The sequence below is a fragment of the Miniopterus natalensis genome, chromosome 9 (assembly GCF_054644295.1).
Source record: "Miniopterus natalensis isolate mMinNat1 chromosome 9, mMinNat1.hap1, whole genome shotgun sequence".
Classification (NCBI taxonomy): Eukaryota; Metazoa; Chordata; class Mammalia; order Chiroptera; family Miniopteridae; genus Miniopterus; species Miniopterus natalensis.
This window is the reverse complement of record NC_142089.1, coordinates 38,989,097-39,011,191: the sequence shown is the minus strand read 5'-3', so window position 1 is coordinate 39,011,191 and position 22,095 is coordinate 38,989,097. Positions and strand designations below refer to the sequence as shown.

The window sequence follows — 22,095 nt, the reverse complement described above, 5'->3', positions numbered from 1 at the left end:
AACTTGTGGAGGAGTCCACAAATAAAGGTTAGGCAAAAAAGGAATTAGCAGAACATTCTAAAAAGATAGTTTCAGAGAGGTGGAGAGAAAGGTAAAAAAATGCAAATGAAGAAAGTGCAATGAACAGTGTCCCATTCTACAAAGATAAACAATACTGGTGATTGAGAAGAAACCACTAGATTTATCAGGAGTTTTTTGGTACTCCTGAGTCAACACTCAGCTCTCCCAAGTCCAGGACACGTTACTATCATCAGCAATTCCTGGCCACTAGTAACCATGAATGAATGCCTAGATTTGAATCCTAGTTCTGCCACTTATTGGCTATGTGACTTGGACAACATAGCCTTTCCTTCTGAGCCTCAGTTGAGGAAAATACCTTTACCTGCTTCCTATGATTATCATGAGGATTCCAGAAACACCAGAGCACTTAGAACAATTCTTGACACATGATAAACAAGCAATAAATATTAGCTATTCCATATGGGCCAACCTACCTAGAAAGGCCTGTTTTTCAAAAGTCCGTGGCCTCTGAATTGAGGGGCCACAGATCAGATCAACCTCTCATCCCCCATCAGGTTCCCACTCACACAGGATATCCACTGCTTTGTAATGGAACCCCAGGCTCTGGGTTGGCATTCTTGGGAAGGCATGTCATGTGAGCCACATCATTTTTCTGGGGCTGTTGATGCAAAGCTGACCAGGTTTTGCAAACATAAGGACTTTTTTTATTGATGAGCGTTGGGTAAACCACTATAAACAAGTCTTAAAAACCCATTACATTTGACTGGTTTGTAAGTTGTGGAAAGTGAACCCAGATCTAACACATGGTTACAAGGCAAAATATAACTTGAGAAGATTTTGTTACTTTTTTTTTTTTAAATTCTCACCCGAGGATATTTTTTCCTATTGCTTTTCAGAGAGAGTGGGGGAGGGGGGAGGGGAGGGAGAGAGAGAGAGAGAGAGAGAGAGAGAGAAGAACATCAATGTGGGAGAGACACATCAGCTGGCTGCCTCCTGCATGAGCCCCGACCAGGGCTAGGAATCGAGCCTGCAACCCAGGTATGTGCCCTTGGTTGGAATTGAACCCGGGATCCTTCAGTCCTTGGGCTGACGCTCTAACCACCAAGTCAAACCAGCTAGGGCGATTTTGTTACTTTTAATCAGAGAATTTTTATCCCACAAGTTTTCTGTTAATGGGTTCAAAGAATTTAACTTGTTTTTCCCCCTGTGGCACCAGGATTTTGCAGACAGAGGGACAGAACTGTGAAATGAGTAGCCCAAAGCTGCCTTCTCCTGGCCCATGCCCAGACCCACCCAGCAGTGTGTCACCGTGGGGCCGCGGACGTGCACCACGGCAGCGAGCGTCACCAGCTTACAGGACAACTCCCCAAGGCTTCACCAACGGGCGAGGAGACGGACCAGCTTGCCGGGCCCCCGTGCACCTGAGTGTCCGTGAGAAGTGCGGGAAGATTCCTACAGCTGCCTTTGAAACCCATTTAGACTATGGGAATAGGAACCTGGGGAAGCTAAATTTACTTACAAGTCAACTGGATTAGCACTAAAGTAATTTTCCTTGTGTAAACCCAATTTTAGGGTAATGCATGAGCTAAATCTGGAGCAGGGGCTGAGACGCAGATTTCCTGTGTTGTCGGGCTCTTGCAGATCTCGGCAGATAACAAAGCTATTATCCCGGTAGAAATGGAAGCATCCTCAACTCCTGGCGGATGGCAGCACTGACAAAAATTACAACCAAATGTATTCTCGCACTGATTCGCTTTCTGAAATCTGGCCCCTAAAAGCAAAACATTCTCTTATAGGAGGAGGTTAGTAAAAACACAAGAAGGCTGCCGCTGAGGAAATCTCCAGGGAGCGCCAGGGTCGGCAGCAGAGGATTTCTGACAGAAGAGAGAGACAAGGGTTTAGAACAAGTTTCTGAAAGGCACCATTGTCCTTCCTTCCCCAACCCCCGCTTTCTTTTTCTCCGAGTTTCCTAGCAGGCATTTTGGAGGAAAAGATTTGACCAGAAACTCAGAAATTACCTGGGCTCACAAAAGTATGGTAGGAAAGTTTTGTTTTTGTAGTGGTTTCAAGTTAAAGGCCTGCACTCGGCTCCTAACGGTCCCCTAACCCTTACCCCTCTGGCCCCTCACCCTGTGTCCTGCTTCCCAGACACACGCGCTTCTGAGATTGTTGACACTCCCTCGCCTTCAACTCTCATCTGTGAAATGAGGGACCCCTCAGCTTAGCCCCAACGATGGAAGTGAAGGAATATGTAGCCAACGAACACCCTATGATTTTCCGTTTAAGATACCTCTGGCCTATACTGAATACTGACCATGAAATTATAAACAAAAGCAACCCCCATTAGCAATCCTGTTTTTCAGGCAAGAAGCAAGCAGAAGAGAGAGAACAGGAGTGAGCCCTGCGTTCCAATCGCAGCCACTTGCTCACTGATAGCCCGTCCTGGGCCTTCGAAGTCGGACGGACCTGGATTCAAACCCAGCTCTATACTTGATAGGCTGTGCGACCTTGGAAAAGTTACTTGCTGTCTCTGATCGGCAACTTCCTCAATGTCAAGTGGAGGAAACAGTACTTGCCTCCTCTGGTGATCTCTTCCCACATTACCATATATTTACAAGCATAACATCTGGTTAAAATAGAAAATAAGAAGAGGAGGAGAAAGGTTGGATTTTAGATTAGGCATCGGAGGAAAAGAACTACCTTCACTGCTTTGGATACTAGAAGAATTTACCCACTAATTCTAATTGTACTTGCTCAGTCATTCATTCCACAAATTCTTGATTACCTGTGTGTGTCTACTGTACGTATGGAGAATGGTTGGCTTCGAGGAACAGCCGGACAGTCACATGAGGAGGGGACAAAGACAGGGAACCTGGGGTGCACAGAGGAGGACATGTAACCTGGCAGTGTGGGGTGGGGGGGAGAGGAGTGCAGCAAAGGCCTCCCAGAGGAAGCGATGTCTAAACTGAGAGCTGAAGGGAAGGGGCAGGAGGGAGAATGTTCCAGATGGAAGGAACAGCATGTGCTCAGACTCCTGAGTGGGAGAGACCTGAGAGCAGTTCAGGATTCTGGGGCACAGAGAGGGAACGGAGATGGGGAGGAGGGCAGAAGAGGCCAGAGGGGCAAAGAAGGACAGGACAGATTAGGATGTCTTTTTAAATCAAGCAAAGGAGTCTGTGCTTTATCCTGAGGGCAAAAGGGAAACACAGGAAGATTTTAAACAACCCAATCATTTTGCAGCTCAGAAAGTCACTTTACAGCCTACAGCACAGGGCAACTGGCTTAATTTCCTTTACCCAAGGGGAACCGAGAGAATGCAGGTCTGTAACTATTATGATCAAATCTTAGGATCCAATAACACGAGGGAGATACGTTTCCAAATACAGTATATGGCTCAGACCTACAAGTGAGAAGTACATTCAATGATTACGTTCAGTGCCTAAAATTTATTGAATCCCTCTGAATTTGGGGGGTTGCCCAGATCAAAGGCACTAACGATTTGCTAATTGCAGCCCATATTCTAAATGCCATTCAGAGATATTATTTGGTGGCAGCAGATGGAAACAAGTTTCAAGTGCATGAGTGATGTGTAGGGTCATCTCTGGTCTGAGTTATATCTGTTGGCAGGGCCAGAGTAAGACCCTTGGAGGTCAAAAGCCCCAAAAGGACAACATATCTCCTGCCCAGCCTACCCTACCATATAATGGATGGATGGATGGATGGATGGATGGATGGATGGATGGATGGAGGAAGGAAGGAAGGAAGGAAGGAAGGAAGGAAGGAAGGAAGGAAGGAAGGAAGGAAGGAAGGAAGTAAGGAAGGAAGGAAGGAAGGAAAGGAGGGAGGGAGGGAAAATGCAAGCAAGTTCAACAAAACTCTACTTTCTCTCATGATGACCATTACAATATTTTTAAAATATCACATTCTTTCCCAATGATTTTAATTAATGCTTCTGTACTGTTAAGTTCCCTAAAAAGGTGCTTACTTTGCCCACTGTGAAATCTGGGACTGGATGTAGAGATTTTGGATGGGGGAAGTCTCCCTCTTTAGAAATTACTTTCATTTGATACCACACATCTCCAAAGCACAAATAGTTTTTCTGTTTCTTGAGTGCAGTGATATTCCTGGTAATCTTTGTATACCTGATGTCTACCACAGTGATTGGTACACAAGGGGTGTTGTAAAAACATTTTCAACTGAATAGAATATTCTAGTTTATTACATTTTCTAGCAGTAAGTGAAAGTTATGGAGAACACTTTAGGTTGAAATATTTCTAAATCATTTAAGTCTATTTTCTACTTGACTGTGCCCACCTTGAGAGCAGAAAATGTCTTTTCATTAATATTGGGACGCTCCCTCCCATTGTGCTTAGCAAAATGCATGACATAAAGTTAAAGAATAATATTTGTCACTCTATCAAGAGACATTTCTTCTTGTTTTGGTGATAGGGTCAGTGACTATGACAGAATCATCCTCTGCTAGCTGTGAATCTTACAGACCCTATGGCTGTGTCTCTGCGCTGGCAATAACAACTAGAAGATGTATGTGCCAATACCAACTTTACCTTGGTGCACCATGCAACCCTGAATAAAGAACTTCATCTCTTAGCAACACTGTTTGTCCTTTTAAGTGGGGATAATGCCTGCTTTGCCTGTCATACAGGGTTCCGTAGCTCAGAGGAGGTCCTGGGCGTCAAAGTGCTCTATAAGCATCATGTACAAAATCATGAGTGTAGGGAATGAAGCTCAGGACTTGGGTCAAAAGCATGTGAATTGAGTCCAAACTCTGATCAGAGTACGTGATGAGCCTAGAGAAGTTACTTATCCTCTCTGAACCTCATTTTCTTCATATGTAATTATTCCAGGTACAGGGGCCTCTTAGGACTGTGAGGACCAAAAGGAATAGGAAGCGTGTGAGTGCTGGGTGAACTGTAACAGAAGCTGTGCTCGCAGCCATGCTGTAGAGTGGAGCTGATGCAGCAGGTGTAAGAGATTAGGCTGCCTAGGTTCTGATGAAACTCAGTACAGCCCTTAGTGCAGTGCTTCTCAAACTGGGGTGCCTAGAAAATGCACCTAAGAGGGTAGGCTCACGATGCAGGTGGCCAGGAATCACCCCCAGAGATCTGATTCAAAAGTCCAGGGTGGGATCCAGGAATGTACATCTTTAGCAAGCTGCATGTGGGCTGCCACCAGACTCTGAGGAACACTGGGCTAGGGCTGGGGAAAGGCGCTATGTTTCCAAACACAGTGAGGAAAGAGAGGGACCCTAGGGTACCTCTAAAGCAGGGGTTTATATCAGAATTCAATCTGCAGCTTCTTCCACATTCCCATGCCTTGATTTGAGCCCTAGAGATTCTGATTCCTCAGGTCTAGGGGGTCCTAAATCTCTTGGCTACTTAAAAAATGCATTTTCCCCAGTTTTAGAGATTTGGATTCAAGTGGACTAGGATGGGGGGAGGGCTCCTAAACACTATTTTTAATAATTCTCCCAAGGAATGCTTATGATCCATGCAAACAAGGTTGTTGAAACTAGTTGCCAATTTCCACCTATCCCCTCTTCACACAAACCCCAGGACACAAGATATCCATCTTCTCCCTGATTTTCCTCTTTAGGACTGTCATTAGTGGTCAACATCTCACTCACTTTTTTGTTTTAAAAACATTGCATTGGTGTGTGTATATGTGTGGCTTAGGATGTGGAAACTCCATAGTTATTTCCGTTACCAGCTTCTGCCCCTGTCACTTTTTTCGTATCTTAGAAGTGGGGTGCTGACAACATCTGGTTATTTGAAAGTTCTGGTTATTTGAGAGGTTGGTGGACCACAATGATCTCGTGTTCTGACCTAGCACTTATAGCTCAAAAATAATTTTTAAAAAAATGGCAAAAATATGATGCCCAAATTCTAACCAAAATTTACACAACCATTAATATAATTAAACATGTCATTTATTTGCCATTAAAATGATTGTGATTTAGCACAGGGCCAAACTTTGACCACAGATGCTGAATATTTGTGACTGGCTCCCTCAGAACACAGAGGTGGCTACAGAAATATGCTCTTTCTCTACCTCCACTTCATGAATGATTATTTTACTCAGTGATATAGTGAGTGAGACCAAATTTGAAAAGACTTCGGAGGTAAGGCCCAGAACAATTATACTGATAAATATGGGTATTGTAATCAGCTCTAAGTGAAGGGCTTAAAATAGAATTTAAAAAGTGAATTGATGAAAAAAAAATCTGGACAACTCAAGAAAAGGAGCTGATTTGCTGCCCCTTTATTTAAAATGTATTCCGAAAATTTATTAACAAAGCCAGACTTCTCTTTTGTAAAGGCCCTATTTAAAGTTGGGAAAACACTGCCCGGCCGGGCATGGCTCAGAGGTTGAGCGTCGACCTAGGATCCAGGCAATTGGGGTTCGATTCCCGGTCAGGGCACATGCCTGAGTTGCCAGCTGAATCCCCAGTTGCGGACGTGCAGGAGGCAGCCGATCGATGACTCTCTCATCATTGATGTTTCTACATCTCTCTCTCCCCCTCTCCTTTCCTCTCTCTGAAATCAATAAAGACATATTTAATAAAAAATAAAAAATAAGTAAAGTTGGGAAAATACAAAAGTGAAATATAATAGGCACCTTACACAGATAATGTCAGTGATAAAACCGGGAAGGGAGTCGGTTATGCTGCCCTGTGAAGGCCCTCGGGCGCACACAAAGACTTTCTAATCACTAAATGAGTTATCATTGCTCGTAAGAATTCTCCCATTTGCACGGCACTTGGCGGAGGGCTTTGTGGTTAAGAGAGTCTGGGCCTTACAACCAGACATCCTAAATTCAAATGCTGGTTCTGCCAGTTCCTGACCATGTACACTCAAGCCCGTGACTTTTCTGTGCCTCACCTTCCTCATCGGCAAAATGGGGACAGCATCTACTTGTAAAGGATATTCTAAAAATTAAATGGGATAATACATGTAAAGCCCTTAATACAATGCAATATATGGCACTTCTGTTATTATTCTGGTATAATCATTCCAACAACCATGTGAGAAAAGTGTCATTGTCCCATTTCAGATGAGAAGACTGCAACATGATTTGTCAGCTGGCTGCTCCTCCTTTGTGGCAGAGCAGGGACTAGGGGGTGGGGGCGGGGTGAGCTGACAGAGGGCAAAGCCTTCCAGACTCCTGTCACATGCACAAAGGAATGAGGCACACACAAAAAAATTACACGTTTAGAAAAATAGAAGAAAACAAACTGAAAATAGAACAAAAGAGAAGAAAATAAATGACCATGTCTGTTCGCCAAGAATTTATGGTCTCTGAAGGGATAAACCATGCAGGGTTCATGCTCTATTGCTTAGCACAGGACTGGGCACAGAACTTGTGGTTTTCCTTTTTTGACTCATCAGTATCCTCCTTGCAAAGTCTCACCATGCATGGCTTTCAGTAAAAATAAGAACTGACAAAGTCCCTGTGGGAGAGCAGCCGGCTGTGGTAGAGACGACCACCCACGGGATCCAGGTGGACCTGCACCTTAACTTCTGCATTCACTAGTTGTAGGATCTTAAGCAAGTTACAACACCCCTGAGCCCCAGTTTCTTCATCTATAATATGGGATTAAGAATTGTAAGGATTTTGTAAGGAATGGCGTAAGGATTAGAAGAGAGAAGACGTAGCCTAGCCAGGGTTTCTCGGCCTCAGTGCTGTTGACGTTTTGAACTGGATGATTCTTTGTTGTGGGGCTGTCCTGTGCACTGTAAGACCCTAAGCAGCATCCCTGGCCTCTACCCACTGGACACCCACAGTACCCCTCCAGCTGTGATAACCAACACTGTCTCTAGACATTGTAGGATGGATCCTGGAAGACAAAATCACCCCTGGTTGAGAACCACTGGCCTAGTCCAATGCCTGGCACAAACAGGTGCTTGATAAATGTTCATTCTTTCCCTCCTTTTAGATAAATCTCTTTTTGTGTGTGTGAGGTGAGCCCCAACTAATTTAGAATTTGCACTAATTCAAATAATGGCAGAACTGAAGTCCATATTTTCAGTAACATGAAAAAAACAAAAACTAGCAGTGTCCATTAAAAAACTAGCAGGACACTAGATTCATTTATAAAACCATACTATTTATAGACATTCATGTGAAAGTCATTTACGTTCTATTACTATACTAAATACAAATAATTTTCTACAGTTACCAAAGCTTCAAAACACACTACCAACCATTTTCAAGCAAATTTAAAACTGGTAACTGTACTTAAAAGTATTGAAGCGGCAATCATATACATATTTTAAAAAAACAACTATTTCTGACTTTGTCCTTTAAGGCAGATTAACCTTTCCTTTAATAAACAGGTTACTGAGGTTTTGTTTCGCTCACATATCTACAATGGAGAATACTTTGTAACTATTGCACTGAGGTTTTCTGAGTTCCTACTAACTTTTTAAGCAGGAAATCCTCTTGCACAGCTAACCTAACATCTTCCGGCTGCCTTTCTAGCCTGTTTTCCACTCTTCAAGCTTCAGTGAAAAATGAGTCCAACTGTTCATCAGCAGAGCTTCATTCTGGTAGACCTGGAGATTATAAGTAACATCAGGCCGGGCCTGGGACTTCCTTTTCTGGACCAGTGGTTCTCACAAGGGGGTGAGTCTGCACCCCAGGGGGCACCTGGCAAGGTATGGAGACATTTTTGGTTTTCATTGCAACTGTGGGCACAGGAGCTACTGGCATCTAGTGGATAGAGGCCAGAGATGCCACTAAACATCCTAGAAAACACAGGGCAGCCTCTCACACAAAGAATTATCCAGCCCCAAATAGTCAATAGTGTTGAAGTTGAGAAATCCTGTTCTAGAGCATGGCTCTGAGATGATTTTAGCAGATGAACAACGAATAAACTGTTTAAAAACAAAACAAAAATAACAACAAAGTCAATCAAATCCTGCTTGTCTGGCTTTGAGATCCATGTTGCCTTCTTTAGGAAGCCTTTTTTAATCTGATATTTGGAAGTACCTCTCTTGATGCCATAGGCCTTTGTGCATGCCCCGGCCACAGCACTTACAACACCAGCACGAGGCTGGCTCACGGTGGATGTGTAATAAAAGACAGGGGATAAATGCTCAGCTCTGGGCTCCAACAATGGGTCCTTGAGCTCTTTGGGCTCTCAGGGTCCCTTGACTCCTCTCTGGACATGCCCAATGTAAGCTCCGGGGGCCTCCGAGGGACTGCTCTTGGTGACAAGATGGGGAGTGGGTGTGAAGGAGCTGGGCTCACTTGTTTTACTCTCCCCTTGTCTACACCAGGGGTTGGAGTTTATTTTCCTTCACTGCCTCACACTGACAGAAATATAGATTTGGTTTCATTTAACATTTCACTTAATCATCTGAAATGTAAAAATTGAACAAACAGATCTGATTCCACACTTTCCACACTTCTTCTTGTGGTGCTGCTAAATAGAGCTGTTAAAACAAACAGGAGAAATGTGAAGGTCAGAGTGCTGCTACTTGCAGTCTAGTTAGCTAGTCATGCCTCAGTGTCCCATTATCTCTAAACCTCTCTCCAGCCCTATTCTGCGCTTCTTGAGAGCAGAGTCTTTTCTTTATCACTTGAACACAGGAGGTGCTGTGGTTATTAGTGGGCACCAGCTCTTAATGCCTGAACAGTAACCACATAGCACACACAGGTTTCCAACAAGTTGATAAGGAGATGACAAGTTGATCTTAAAAGCTCTACTCGATCGATTTCTAAGATTCTGTGCTACTCCTTGATTATGTCAAGCATGCTTCTATCAAGAAGCCTTCCCACGGGCTGTCCCCTTTGTCTGGAATACGTTTCTCTTGGATAGGCTCTCGGCTCACTCCCTCACTTCACTCAAATCTTTGCCCAAATGTGACCTTATCAGAAATGCCTTCCCTCACCAACGTATTGAACATACCATACCACTCTGCTTCCTCTTACTCTGCTTTCTATTTCTTCTTAAGCAATGACCCCTTCCTGGCATGGTTGGGTTCTTCCTTAGGATAGGAGTATAATCTCCCTAAAAGATAGAGCAGAATCTTTGCCTATTTCTTTCACTGTTTTATCCTTAGTTCCTAGAACAGTAGCTGGCTCCTATTAGGTGCTCACTAAATATATGTGGATCGCATGAAAAGTTTCATGATCAATCTTGGGCAGGAACTTGTACCATGACCACCCTCCACCTTCTCCTCACCCCGCCAGCCTGGGATGGCTTATTTAGTGCATTAGTTAATCCCTCCTCTTTTAACCAATTCCACATGTTCACATCTGGCTATTACTTAGTGTTCATCAAAACAGCCTCACTAAAGGTTCCTAAAGGCTCCTTAGGAACAAGACAGGATCCTGGTGAGCAGGGACTCCCTATTCCCCACTCATGGCACTGTGACCCTCTCCATGCCCTCAGACACGAAGTCCCTTGAAGTCCCAGTTTTAAGGTCTTTATTGTACTCTGAACATCACTTAAAACTCTTTCCCAGTTTATTTTTTGCATTTAGACTAGCTAAACGGTTTTCCTTTTTCCTTCCAGAACCATCATAGAAGGTAAAAATAAAGGAAATTTTCTACTCATAAAACTGTAAAATCCTCTCATGGTTTCATTTGTGACCCTGGACCTTTCTTTTTATCCAAACCCCTTTTATTTTTGTAAAAGAATGCACTCCGCGCTGGCATCTGGCTTGTAAAAATAAATACAGCGACGGGTTTTCCCCAATTACTTGGCCTAATCACTGAGCGCTCCTGTAAAGACTCGTCTCCTGAGATGTGGCAATCTCAGAGAACAATCTCTTCCACAGCCCAGGCACGGAGAGGGCACCTACCCAGGTTGAATTACAGGCCCCAGAGTGTTTGCATTTAGAATCAGGACTAACTCTGGACTCCAGAGAATTACATGTTTGCTTGTGGAGGGCTGATCACTAGTGTTCGCTATACCCTTAAAACAGATTTGTTATCGCTCGGAGAGGCACAGGCTTGATCACTCGAGAGCATGCACTAGCAGAGGTTCTGATATTTTTCCAGCTTAATTTTATAACTTCACTTAAAAAAACAAACCAAAGACCAGAATGACCCCTAGACAGTTTGGCTCAGTTAGAATATCAACCCAGGGACTGAAGGGTCCTGGGTTCGATTCTGGTCAAGGGCACATACCTCGGTTGCAGACTCGATCCCTGGCCGGTTGGGGCATGTGCGGGAGGCAGCCAATCAATGTGTCTCCCTCACATCGATGCTTCTCTCCCCCCCCCCCCCCCGAAAAGGAACGGAAAAAATGTCCTTGGGTAAGGATTAAAGACAACAACAAAAGAACAAACAAAAAACCCAGAATGACTATTTGGAGAATTGCTTTATTAAAATTAAGCAATGCTGATATGAAATCACTGAAGATCAACTATCTCTAAATCAAGGTATCAATATTAATATTGGGGGACATTATCGATAGACATTTTTAAAAATCACCAAATCAAAAGATTCAATTGAATTCAATTTAGCTCAATGGATATTTATCAAATATCTACAATGATAGCATTTAAAAACTTTTTTCAAAACTTTTTTCTAATTTTTAAAATATTTGGTTCACTAAACACCTAATTTATTTGCAACAACAAAAACCCACAAACTTACTTAAGGAAAATGAGCATTATTTTACAAATAAGCACAGTAGTGCCCCCTTATCTGCGGTTTCCCCTTCCATTGTTTCAGTTACCCACAGTCAACTGCAGTCCGAAAATATTAAATGTTCCCAGCTATCGACATCTGCTCCTGACATCCAACCATGGCCACTGCAGTGGCTCAATGATCCAGGACCACCCGAAGCAGATGGTCCTAACTTCTGACACAGCAGGTCAACAGCAGCATCACAGGCCACATGACAATGTCTACATCATTCAGCTCACTTCATCTCATCAGTAGGTACCTCTTACCTCAAATCATCACAGGAAGGGTGAGTAAAGAATAAGATATTGAGAGATCACATCCACATAACTTTTATTATTGTGTATTGTTATAACTATTCCATTTTATTATCAGCTATTGTTACTTTCTTACTGCTCTAATTTATAATTAAACTTTATCATAGGTATGCATGTATAGGAAAAAAACATAGTATATATAGGGCTTGGTACTATCCGCATTTTCAGGAATCCACTGGGGATCTTGGAACATACTCCCCACAGATAAGGGGACACTACTATTAAAATTTATTTCAGGGGGGAAAAATATTAGTCAATATGCAAACTTGAAAACATTGGGGCAGGGAACTAATTTGTTTTTATCATTATTTCTCTATTGTTTAACCAACTAGAAAATATAAAAACTTTAATTTTGCTTTTATAGTTTTCAGTTAGAATGCAAATGCTCTAAAGCAGAATGTTCCTTCATTCATCAGAGTGGCCTCTGATGAGTTCGGATGCTCAACTGAGTTTCACCATCCCTCTCACTCTACAATAGCAACTAGCATAGCAACTGGCATTGACTGAACACTCAGTAGCTCTTACTATTTGCAGAGGGTTCTTGTGGACCAAGCACTGTGCTCTACAACAAACTGAAGCACTGGAATGATCACTGGGATTTAATGCAGATCAACATGTCAATCCAAGGGTTTTGGCAAGGCTCCCAACCACTCTGAGCTTCAGTTTCCTCCTTAAAATGGAAGAAAGAAGACTGCCTGTCTCATGGAATTGTTTGTGATTATACACACCATGGATAGAATATAGCTTAGTGGTAGAGGTACCCTGATATACAAGATTACAGGTTCACTCCTCAGCAACTCACCAGAGAATTCTAGAAGAGAGTAAGTCTTGTGAGAGCATAAACCATGCCTCATTTCCTGCTGTATCTACAGCACCAGGGCCCACCAGTAAACATTTCTTGATTAAGTGGATAATATATATGAAAGTGTTTTATGTATAGTAAAACACCCAAGATTCCATATTATTATTTATAACATTAATTATCTCCTGCAACTTATTTCACCCACAGCCTTAATATTTATTTCTCAGAGTTGTTGGGGAAATGATTTATTTATTGCCAAGAGAAAATTATTTCAGGCTGACGAAGTCCTGAAGTAAGACAGGGCCTGCTTTAGCTCTGTCCCAACATCACAAAGCTTTTCCTGCCCTGTGCACAGCTGGGGTGAAGGAATGAGGCACGCACCACATTGGGGGACAGCAAACCCCTCTGGCTAGGCTTTGCAGGACGGGCAACTGGTCCTGAAGAATCCCAAAGCCTTAGATCTGTTATCTACATAAACATAGGTGATCACTGTGGAGAAACTTGAACAGTTTACACAGAGTGACAGACTGAGCAAGGCCTGCACCTAGCAAAGTGTTTTCACTTCCAGGCTGTGCTGTTTTTATTTAGCCTGGAGCCCCAATTTGCACGGAGGCTCAGTTCACCTGAGAATTCTGGCAAATGGAAGAACAGTAAAGGCGGGCCAGCTGTCTCTACAAGAGAGACTGGGGAACCTCCATGACCAGAGCTCTGGCTAAGAGAAGGGTCAGGAACACCCCTTTTCTATTTGCATGCGCAGTTTAAATTGCACAAGCTGACCCATTCTTCCACCATTTCAGAGGGGGTTTGGGAGGACATCATGATGGGGGGAATGAAGTGGCAAGGAGTCAGCCTCAGGGCAGAAGCCCACTGCATCTAAAAGCCCAAATATGCTTGAGATAAAGGTCTTTCTTTCCGATCAGAGCTCTGGACTTCTCACCCACAGAACATGCTTCCAGGTTTAGTTGATTGGCAGCTTTCACTTAATTTCATCACTGCCCTGGGGCCTCCCCAAATTACCCGGAACAAATTTGAAAGGGCTGAAGCTGTCCCTGAGCCAGAGGAATATTGCACTGTGACAAGCACATGACTCAGGCTGAGGGTTAAATATAGGAGAGGGAGGCAGGTGTCTTAAGCCTCAGAGATGTGTAGCAATTGTGTGGCGATTGACTGAGAATGCTGCTCTTTGCAAAAACTTGTCCATCGAGTAGTGATTACTGTGCAGTAACCTGTCAGTTTTTCACATCTCAAATGCTTCAAACTGTCCACTGCAGCTCAGCCTCAAGAGGTTCTGAAGCTAGAAGGAGACAGAAGTTGGGTTCAGAGTCCCAGTTGTACTGAATGGGGACACAGGAGTGGTTTGGAAGCTTGGCTTCTTCTGGTTCTAACTCTGCCTTAACCAGCTGCAGAAATATAGTCACTTCAATTCTCTAGTCTCCCCACCCCACCCCCAGTAAAATGAGAATAGTTACACCAAGAACAGAATAACACTGTTCTAGATAAAGCATTGTTTTAAGGTGTTAAAAAAATGCATGTAAAAGTATTTTGAAAAATGTGTAAGTACAATCCTACCAGTGGTAGACAGAATAATGGCCCCTGAAGATGCTCATGTACTAATTCCCAGAACCTTTGAATACGTTATCTGGCAAGGAGGAATTAAGGTGGCAGGTGGAATTAAGATTCAGTAACCAACTGACCTTAAAGTAAGAAGATTATCCTGGATTATCTGGGTGGGTCCAATATAATCAAGAACAGGCAGAAAAGTCAGTGTTAGTATGATGCAGGGTAAGAAAAACTCTACTGGCTATTGCTAGCTTTGAAGATGCAATGGGCCATGAACCAAGGAAGGTGGGCAGCCTCTAAAAGTTGGAAAAGGCAAAGACATGGATCCTCCCTATAGCCTTTAGAAGGAACCTTGATTTTAGCTCAGTAAGACCCATTTTGGACTTCTGACCTCCCAAACTGTAAGATAATAAATTTGTATTGTTTTAATCAATCAAGTTTGTGGTAATTTGTTACATCAGCAATGAGGAAACAAATTTAGCAAATTAGGAAACTAATACACCACCCAAGATTATATCACCATCACCATTGTTGACCCTGTCATCACTGATGCTGTCACCGTCCTTGACATCATCATCATTACCATCAGCAAGGCTTTATTTCAAATGCTAGCCTGAGAATGAGATTTCTAGTAATGTATAATTTTGCCAAAATTCTCACAGACCGAACCAGATGGCTATCTCATGGAGTAGGCCACAGGAGGGATTTTATCTTTAAGAAAGCTATTCTATTGTTTCTACATAAATACTGATAGCATTGTTCACATAATTTATTTTATAAATTCTTTTCTTCCCAATATAAAAGCACACTTCAGAGTGAATTGATTTTAGCATATTATTCTTTTAGAGGTTTATTTGGAATATCTCTATTAACATAGCTAAAAGATCTAAGTACTAATCTTGGCTCTACCAATTATAAGCTGTATAATTTATAGCATATCACTTCACTTCTTTGGCCCTGCTCTCTCTCTCTTTAAAATATTTGGCCATTGAACTAGATACTGTTTCTTAGGTCCCTTCCAGTTTTAGGAATGTTGAATTCCTTATTTTTAAATAACGTGAAACCGAGACCTAAAAGAAGTTTTCTGCCTAATTTCTAGTAATTTAGACTTTTTTCGGATAAGCTTTTAAAATTAAAGTATAGTATACCTGCAGAAATGTGCACAATTTGTAAATACAGAGCTTGGGGAATTTTTACAAAATGAACACACCCACATAACTACCACCTAAGTGAAGATATAGAATATTACAGCACCCAGAAGTCTCCTCTATGCCCTCCTGGTCATTCCCCCGCAAAAGGTAACATTAGTCTGACTTCTACCACCTTATATAACTTATCGTGTTTTTGAGCTTTACAATGGTGACCTTAAACAAAGAGACAACCAGATATCTCTCCAATAAAATGGGTTTAATCAGGAACAACAAAGAATTCCGATTGGGGGCATCTGGTCTAACGAGAAACCAAGGGCAAGTCCAGAGAAACAAAGGAGAGGAGCGCTTTTCTATGGGCCTGGGAGGGGCTTTGTAAAGAAAGAGTCTATTGGAGTCTAAGTGAGGGTTCTATTTATTAATTTTCACAATAGCAACCTAATTATTTAACTTGCACTCCTTGGCACTTGGCTTCTTTCTTCCAGCATGCTTGCGGGACTCATCCACGTTGCTGTCTGTGGCTGTAATTCATTCCCCTTTGTTGCTGTGCGGCATCTCGCTTCTTGCGGCCATTCAGTGTGGCATGACTACGTAATACCGTAATTTACCCTATGGCTGATGGAAGTTTGGGCTACTTCCATTTGGAAACTATCATCACTTAGATTTTGCTTCTCAAATTAATCTGTTTGTAAGATACACGGCGTTTTTTCCTACTTAACTGAACTTTGTATTGCTGGCGTATTTGTTTTGAGCATATATATTTTGCATTTTCTGTCCGGCAGGAAGAAGACAAAGAGACGGAGTCAACCGGGCAGAAGAGACTGACTTCTCAGATACTGGACCTTCCCTGTGTGAAAGGGGGTTTTACAGAGTCACGGGTTCCTATGTGCAGACCTCTAACAGCGCCGGCACTGCATGGTTTGCACGTGCAATAAGCATGACTGTGAGCCCACCCGCAGAATCGCAGACCCCAGATTTGATATTATGTTCAGTAGTATTGTTGTTCTGGTTTCAAGAAACAGAAAGCAAAGCTTAAGAAAGGAAAGGCAGGCTACGTTATAAAAAGGGTGTCTCACTGAACCCACAGGAACAGAACCAAGATGTCATTGGCCATCACAGGACGTCTCTCTCCCCATTTCTCTCTCTTGTCCTCCTTCCACTGCTCAATCCATGTGGCGAACAAGCCTCTTGATTTTGCATCTCGACTCTCTCTTGGTCTTCAACCCTAGCGTGGCCCACTCAAGACCTGACTCAAATTGAACATGAAGATCATGGCTTCCAGAAGCCCCCATTTCTGGATGGGATGGGGTGGGGTGGAGGGCTGGCAGGGAATAGTTCATAGAGAAAGGTTAGTTAAGGTTTGGGAAAACGCCCTCAAAGGTGCTCACAACAGAAAACTTTAGAGAGAAGGAGTCTATGGTAATAATTTAAGAGCTACAAAGTATCCCATGAAATCTGAGCCAGGCTTTATGACCCAAGCTTATCATGTTAAGAGAGGGATTTCTTCATGACAAGCATTAGTTTGCATTCTTTATCCTGCGCTATAATAGAAAGCGCAGCTTTTGAAATCAGATAGTCTAGCTTGCAACCCAAGGTCCACTGCTTCTGGCTGAGTGTCACTGGACAAGTTATTTAACTCTCATTTCCCCCGTCTGTAAAATGGGAAAAATGATAATGCCCACCTCATGAAGTTGCACTGAGAATTAAAGATAGATATATAAATATCAAGCACGACCTGGTCCATAATCTTTTCCCTGCTCTTTTCTGGTGTTAAAAGGTGAGGTGGGAGCGGGGTAGGGATTGGTGGGAACATGCAGAGATTGAACTAGAGTCAGAAGCCTTGCAATCTGGTGCTGATATCTTTACCTTGGGGGGGTCTTAGGCAAGTCACTAAAATTCACTGTGTCTCAGTTTCTTGACAAACAAACAAACAAGCAAAAAAACGGGGTTCAGGACAGGACTGTATCAGTGGGGTTGTAACTTCCTAGGAGTCAAAGGGTTCCCAATAACTGCTTAGGTGTCACTGAGCATGGGGGAGGGTGACTAGCAAGGCAATGTGACTTGGTAGGATTCTCCTACCTCCCCCCTCTCCCCCTCTTCTTTTATCTGTTTTATAAATGGAAGTTTTGCAGCAGATTTGGTTTTTGAGGGAAAAAGTATGCTGCTTAAAAAATTAAAAAGCATCTTGAAAAACACCAGATGACATGCCTTCTCAGGTCTTTCCTGCTCTAAAACATGAGTCTCTGCTAAATGCCTCCCATTGTTGGACCTGAGCTACCTCCAGAGCCAGAAGCGGCCTGGACATTTTCAGCAACCCATTAAATCGTCTGTCTTGGGACAGCAGGAAAAACAAACTCTACAAAGGCCTGTGGCTAAAACAGAAAGAGACTCATCCAACTGGTCCAGAAAACAAACCAAGCACGCCTTCTCAAAATGCATTATTAATAAAATATAGGAAATGTCAGCAGGACCATAAAGATGTCTCTTTCAAAGTGGATGAACAACCTGTGTTTTGCTTTGATTATGGCTTCTGACTTCCCAGCGAACAGAGGACGGCTCGAGAGCACAGAGTGGTCCTCTATGGTAACCCTTACCAAAACAGTGACAACTGTGAAAACATCTATGTCTTTCATAAGCCCACCATTGACAGACGTGTCTAAATAGAAGATATTCACAGGGGGGGAAACGGAACCAGCTTGTGGGTTTTGTGCTATAATGAGCCAGGTAGGAAGCGGGATGAAAAGATCATTTTCATGATAAGAAATTCACTCTTAGAGAAACAACCACATGAGGAAAAGAAAGTCTCCATTCTTCCTATAAATGAAGATTTCAGACAGATGACTTATATATTGAAATCAGATATGCCAAAAGGCACCTTAAAGATAATCTAGTCCAGTGGTTTTCAAACTCTCTTGGAATAGATTTTCTAGCAGAAGCTCAAAACTGTGATAGAGTTAAGAAGAGTTTATTTAACAAGAACCTTTGTTCTCGTTGAAGTAGGGATGGGGGGGAGGGGAGCCTGCCTGTTCTATACAACCTCCACCTTCTCTGTTACAACATCCCTCCTGGGACAGACCCCAAGGCACTTCCATAAATATTTGAGGGCTCCCAGGAACAGAATGAAAATCACTCACTTGTCCAAATGTCCCTATTTATAGGTGATAAAAGTGGTGCAGAGAGGCCAAGTGATTTGCCCAGAATTCAGGGCACAATAAAAGGGAAGACCAGGGCTAAAGCCAGGCTTCCTGATGACCAGCCCAGAGTTCTTGCCATTATATTACACGGAGTCATTCTGAGAAGACATTGAAACCACCTGCAATTCACCTCTTAGGAATCACACAATCAGGTACAAACTGTTTGAAGTTTCCACAAAGGTTTTTTTGTTTGTTTGTTTATCTAAAGGATATTTGGAATGAAGGGAGGGAAGAGAGACAGGAGGAAAGAGAGAATTAAATTTTAGCTCCCCTACCCTCTAGAGAGTCACACTCAAAACTGTATAAATAAGTAACTTGAAATGGGTGAAAACATGATATCGAAATGATTATTTGTTTACTGAATTCAACGATTTCACTGAGTCTTAAAGGAACTAAATGGCCCACAGCCCCATCCATCCATTAACCCATCCATCCAACTAGTAGACTCTGTTCAAAGGTATCACTTGCTGCTGGGATATGGGGTGAATGGCCCGACTTCAAGAAACTCAGTTTTGAACAGAAAAGACAGGCTTGATGCTAAATCTATGAGAAGGTTAAGAGAATGGGAAATACAGAGACTGAGAAGAAGAAAGAGAAGGGCAAGCGAGGGGAGGAGAAGAGAAAATATTATGGTGGTCCATGGTTGGGATCAAAAGGAAGAACCCCAGGTCGGTATTATGTGTGGGAAGGTGATGCACAGTATTTCTGTGGCCCCACTGGCCCAGAATGGGACCTGTGTCCTGGAATATCCAAGACCAGCCTGGCAGCAAGCAGGCTGAGAGGATGATCTTGGGGATCCCAGGACAAAAAGGGATCAAAGTTTGTCATTTTCTTTTACTCCACAGCAGTGACCCCTCCTATAAAATGTGATTACAAATATGCTAAATTTTAGTACGTTAAAGAGAGTTTACTGAGCTCCTCATAGTCTATCGCCCTAGTATTATATGGTTTCTGGGCAGCTGTTAAGATGTGTTAATACAAAGCCTGAAGTAAACACGCTTCCGGTTTTGTTTTGTGTCTGGGCCCGACCTGTACTGATACTCACGAGACCTTTCACAAACTTATGCGGCTCTGCTAAAGGGTGACTGGCTGGGCATGGAGCAAGCACCACCAGCCCATCTTAATATTTTTTAAAAAAGCATTCAGGAGTCAGAAGCAGCAACTGTGCATGTGTGCAAGTCAACTGCATGTTGCAGTGTGTTTAGTGGGAAGACGTGGGCTTCAGACACAGGCAGACTGGTATTCGAATCCTAGCTGCCTCTAAGCATCTATAGGATCTTTGGAAAACTATTTAACTTTTTCTGAGTCTCAAATGGGGGTGATAACAAATGTATCAAATTATTAGGGGTGCTTTCCAGATTACTTGAGTTAATACGTAAAAATGGCCATTATTACAACAGGCCCAAATAAGTGTAGGAAGCTAATGTCAGAATCACTAATGTCAAGCTCTCTAAATTGTGCAATCTGAAATGTTATTGGACTTGGTGGGCTAGATCACATCCCTTCTCCCACCCTCTCACCTTTTTCTAGGCCTGGAGTAAGACTTCACTCTGGCCCAGCTGGGTGTGGCTCAGCGGTTGAGCATCGACCTAGGACCCAGGAGATCGCCGTTTGATTCCCGGGCAGGGCACATGCCCGGGTTGCAGGCTTGATCCCTAGTCAGGGGTGTGCAGGAGGCAGCCGATCAATTACTCTCTCCCTCTCTCCCTCTCCGTTCCTCACTCTGAAATCAATAAAGATGCATTAAAAAAAAAAAAAAAGATTTCACATTGATTTTTACTGAGGAAAACCATCCTAGCCATTTGCTCCTCACCAGGGCAACATATTTTTTCTTTCTTCCTCTGTGTAATCAAGTGCAAACAAAATCCAGATTCTAGTCTGTAACAATGGCCACATGGGGTAGGAACTGATTTCCTCTTGGAAACACTTAATTCTAGAACCACCAGCTTTTGGGTCATTTCCTTATATTCTGATGACATCATACCCCAACTTGTTTGTTTGTTCATCTTTAATTATTGCTTTCTGTACATTCAACGACAATTGAAGGTACTTATGCAATTACCAAACAGAGCATCAAAAAGTTTTTATAAGGCAGCTTAGGGTTCATGAGATATTTGACATAATTAATGTCTCAGTGAATCAGCTACAGTTCATCTAACTATGAATTTTGAGATCATCTGCTCCTTTTAACACACTTATGAGCATGATTATGTTTCTCCTCAAAGGCCTGTCACATGAGCCACTGTGGGTGTCCCTTGGATGGGAAATGAGACACCCTGAACGTGGATAAATGCAATTGATCTGGACATTGAGAACACAACAGATACTTTCTGTTCAATGTGCAGAGAGTTGTTACATTTCCCTTGTCCACAGTAAATATAAAATATTTTCCTGCCTCTAAAAACTGTCAGTTGTAGCCAGATTTTCACATATTCTTTTCTCATTTATAAAAGTGTAGATATAGACATATAAATGTACCCCAATTATTGTTAACATATTGAAGGAAGATGAAAGATGAATTCGATGTGTACATTCCAGCTTGTTTATTCTCTGGTTAATGTCCTTCAGTAGAGCCCATCCATACCAACACTTTCTAACCTACTGTTTTGATTATTTAGCTGTTGTTAGCAAGGCCAGCTAAAATGGTGACCACTATCTAGGGAAATAAAATAGTAAACCAAAGGCGAAATGTACCATAATTTCAACTATGATCACTTCTTATCAGTTTTGGAATAATCTTCCTGGAAAATATCAATAGTAGTATTTAGTCACAGTGAAAATATATTTTAAAACATAGTAAAAAAGTTCTAGAAAACCTGTGTCCAGAGTAAATTAGATTTGTCATTTTTAAACCCTGATCTTTCAGTTCTGCAGAAAACACTGCGGAGAGGTTCTCCCACAAGATTTATATATATTCTGCAGTCTGTATATCTTTTCCAAGATTTCAAACTAGCCCTTAATGCCTTAAAGTGGACTGTCTTTTGCATATGCATTCTCCTTATTTCAAATCTTAAGGCTTGCTTGAATGATTTTTATAATGATCAGGTTACTAAGGATCACATTTCTCTAGGTCTGATTTTTCAATCATTCGTAACACTCAGGACTTCTGGTTGCAAATGACAGAATCCCAACTTGATTTAGCTTAGGCAATAGAGGAATATTTATTGGCTCACTAGCCAATGCCTGGGGAGAGTGGGGGTAGAGCTAGCTCAGGAAAGACTGTATCCAAGGATCAGATAATCCTATCTTACCCTCATCTCAGCTTCTTGATTTTATGGTCACAGGCAGTTCCAGATTTATATTGCAATTACACATCTAGAAACACAAGAAAGGGCTTTTGTCAGCTCCATATTAGAAAAAAGTGTGGAAGGATTAGGATTGGCCTGGCTTCTGTC

The 22,095-nt window shown here is 42.4% G+C and overlaps 1 protein-coding gene across 1 annotated transcript in view; it reads right to left on the bottom strand.

The window, feature by feature from the left end:
• Window positions 1-22,095, bottom strand: part of ROR1 (ROR family WNT receptor 1) — a 141,920-nt gene that overhangs the window by 59,108 nt on the left and 60,717 nt on the right. The window lies entirely within an intron of this gene.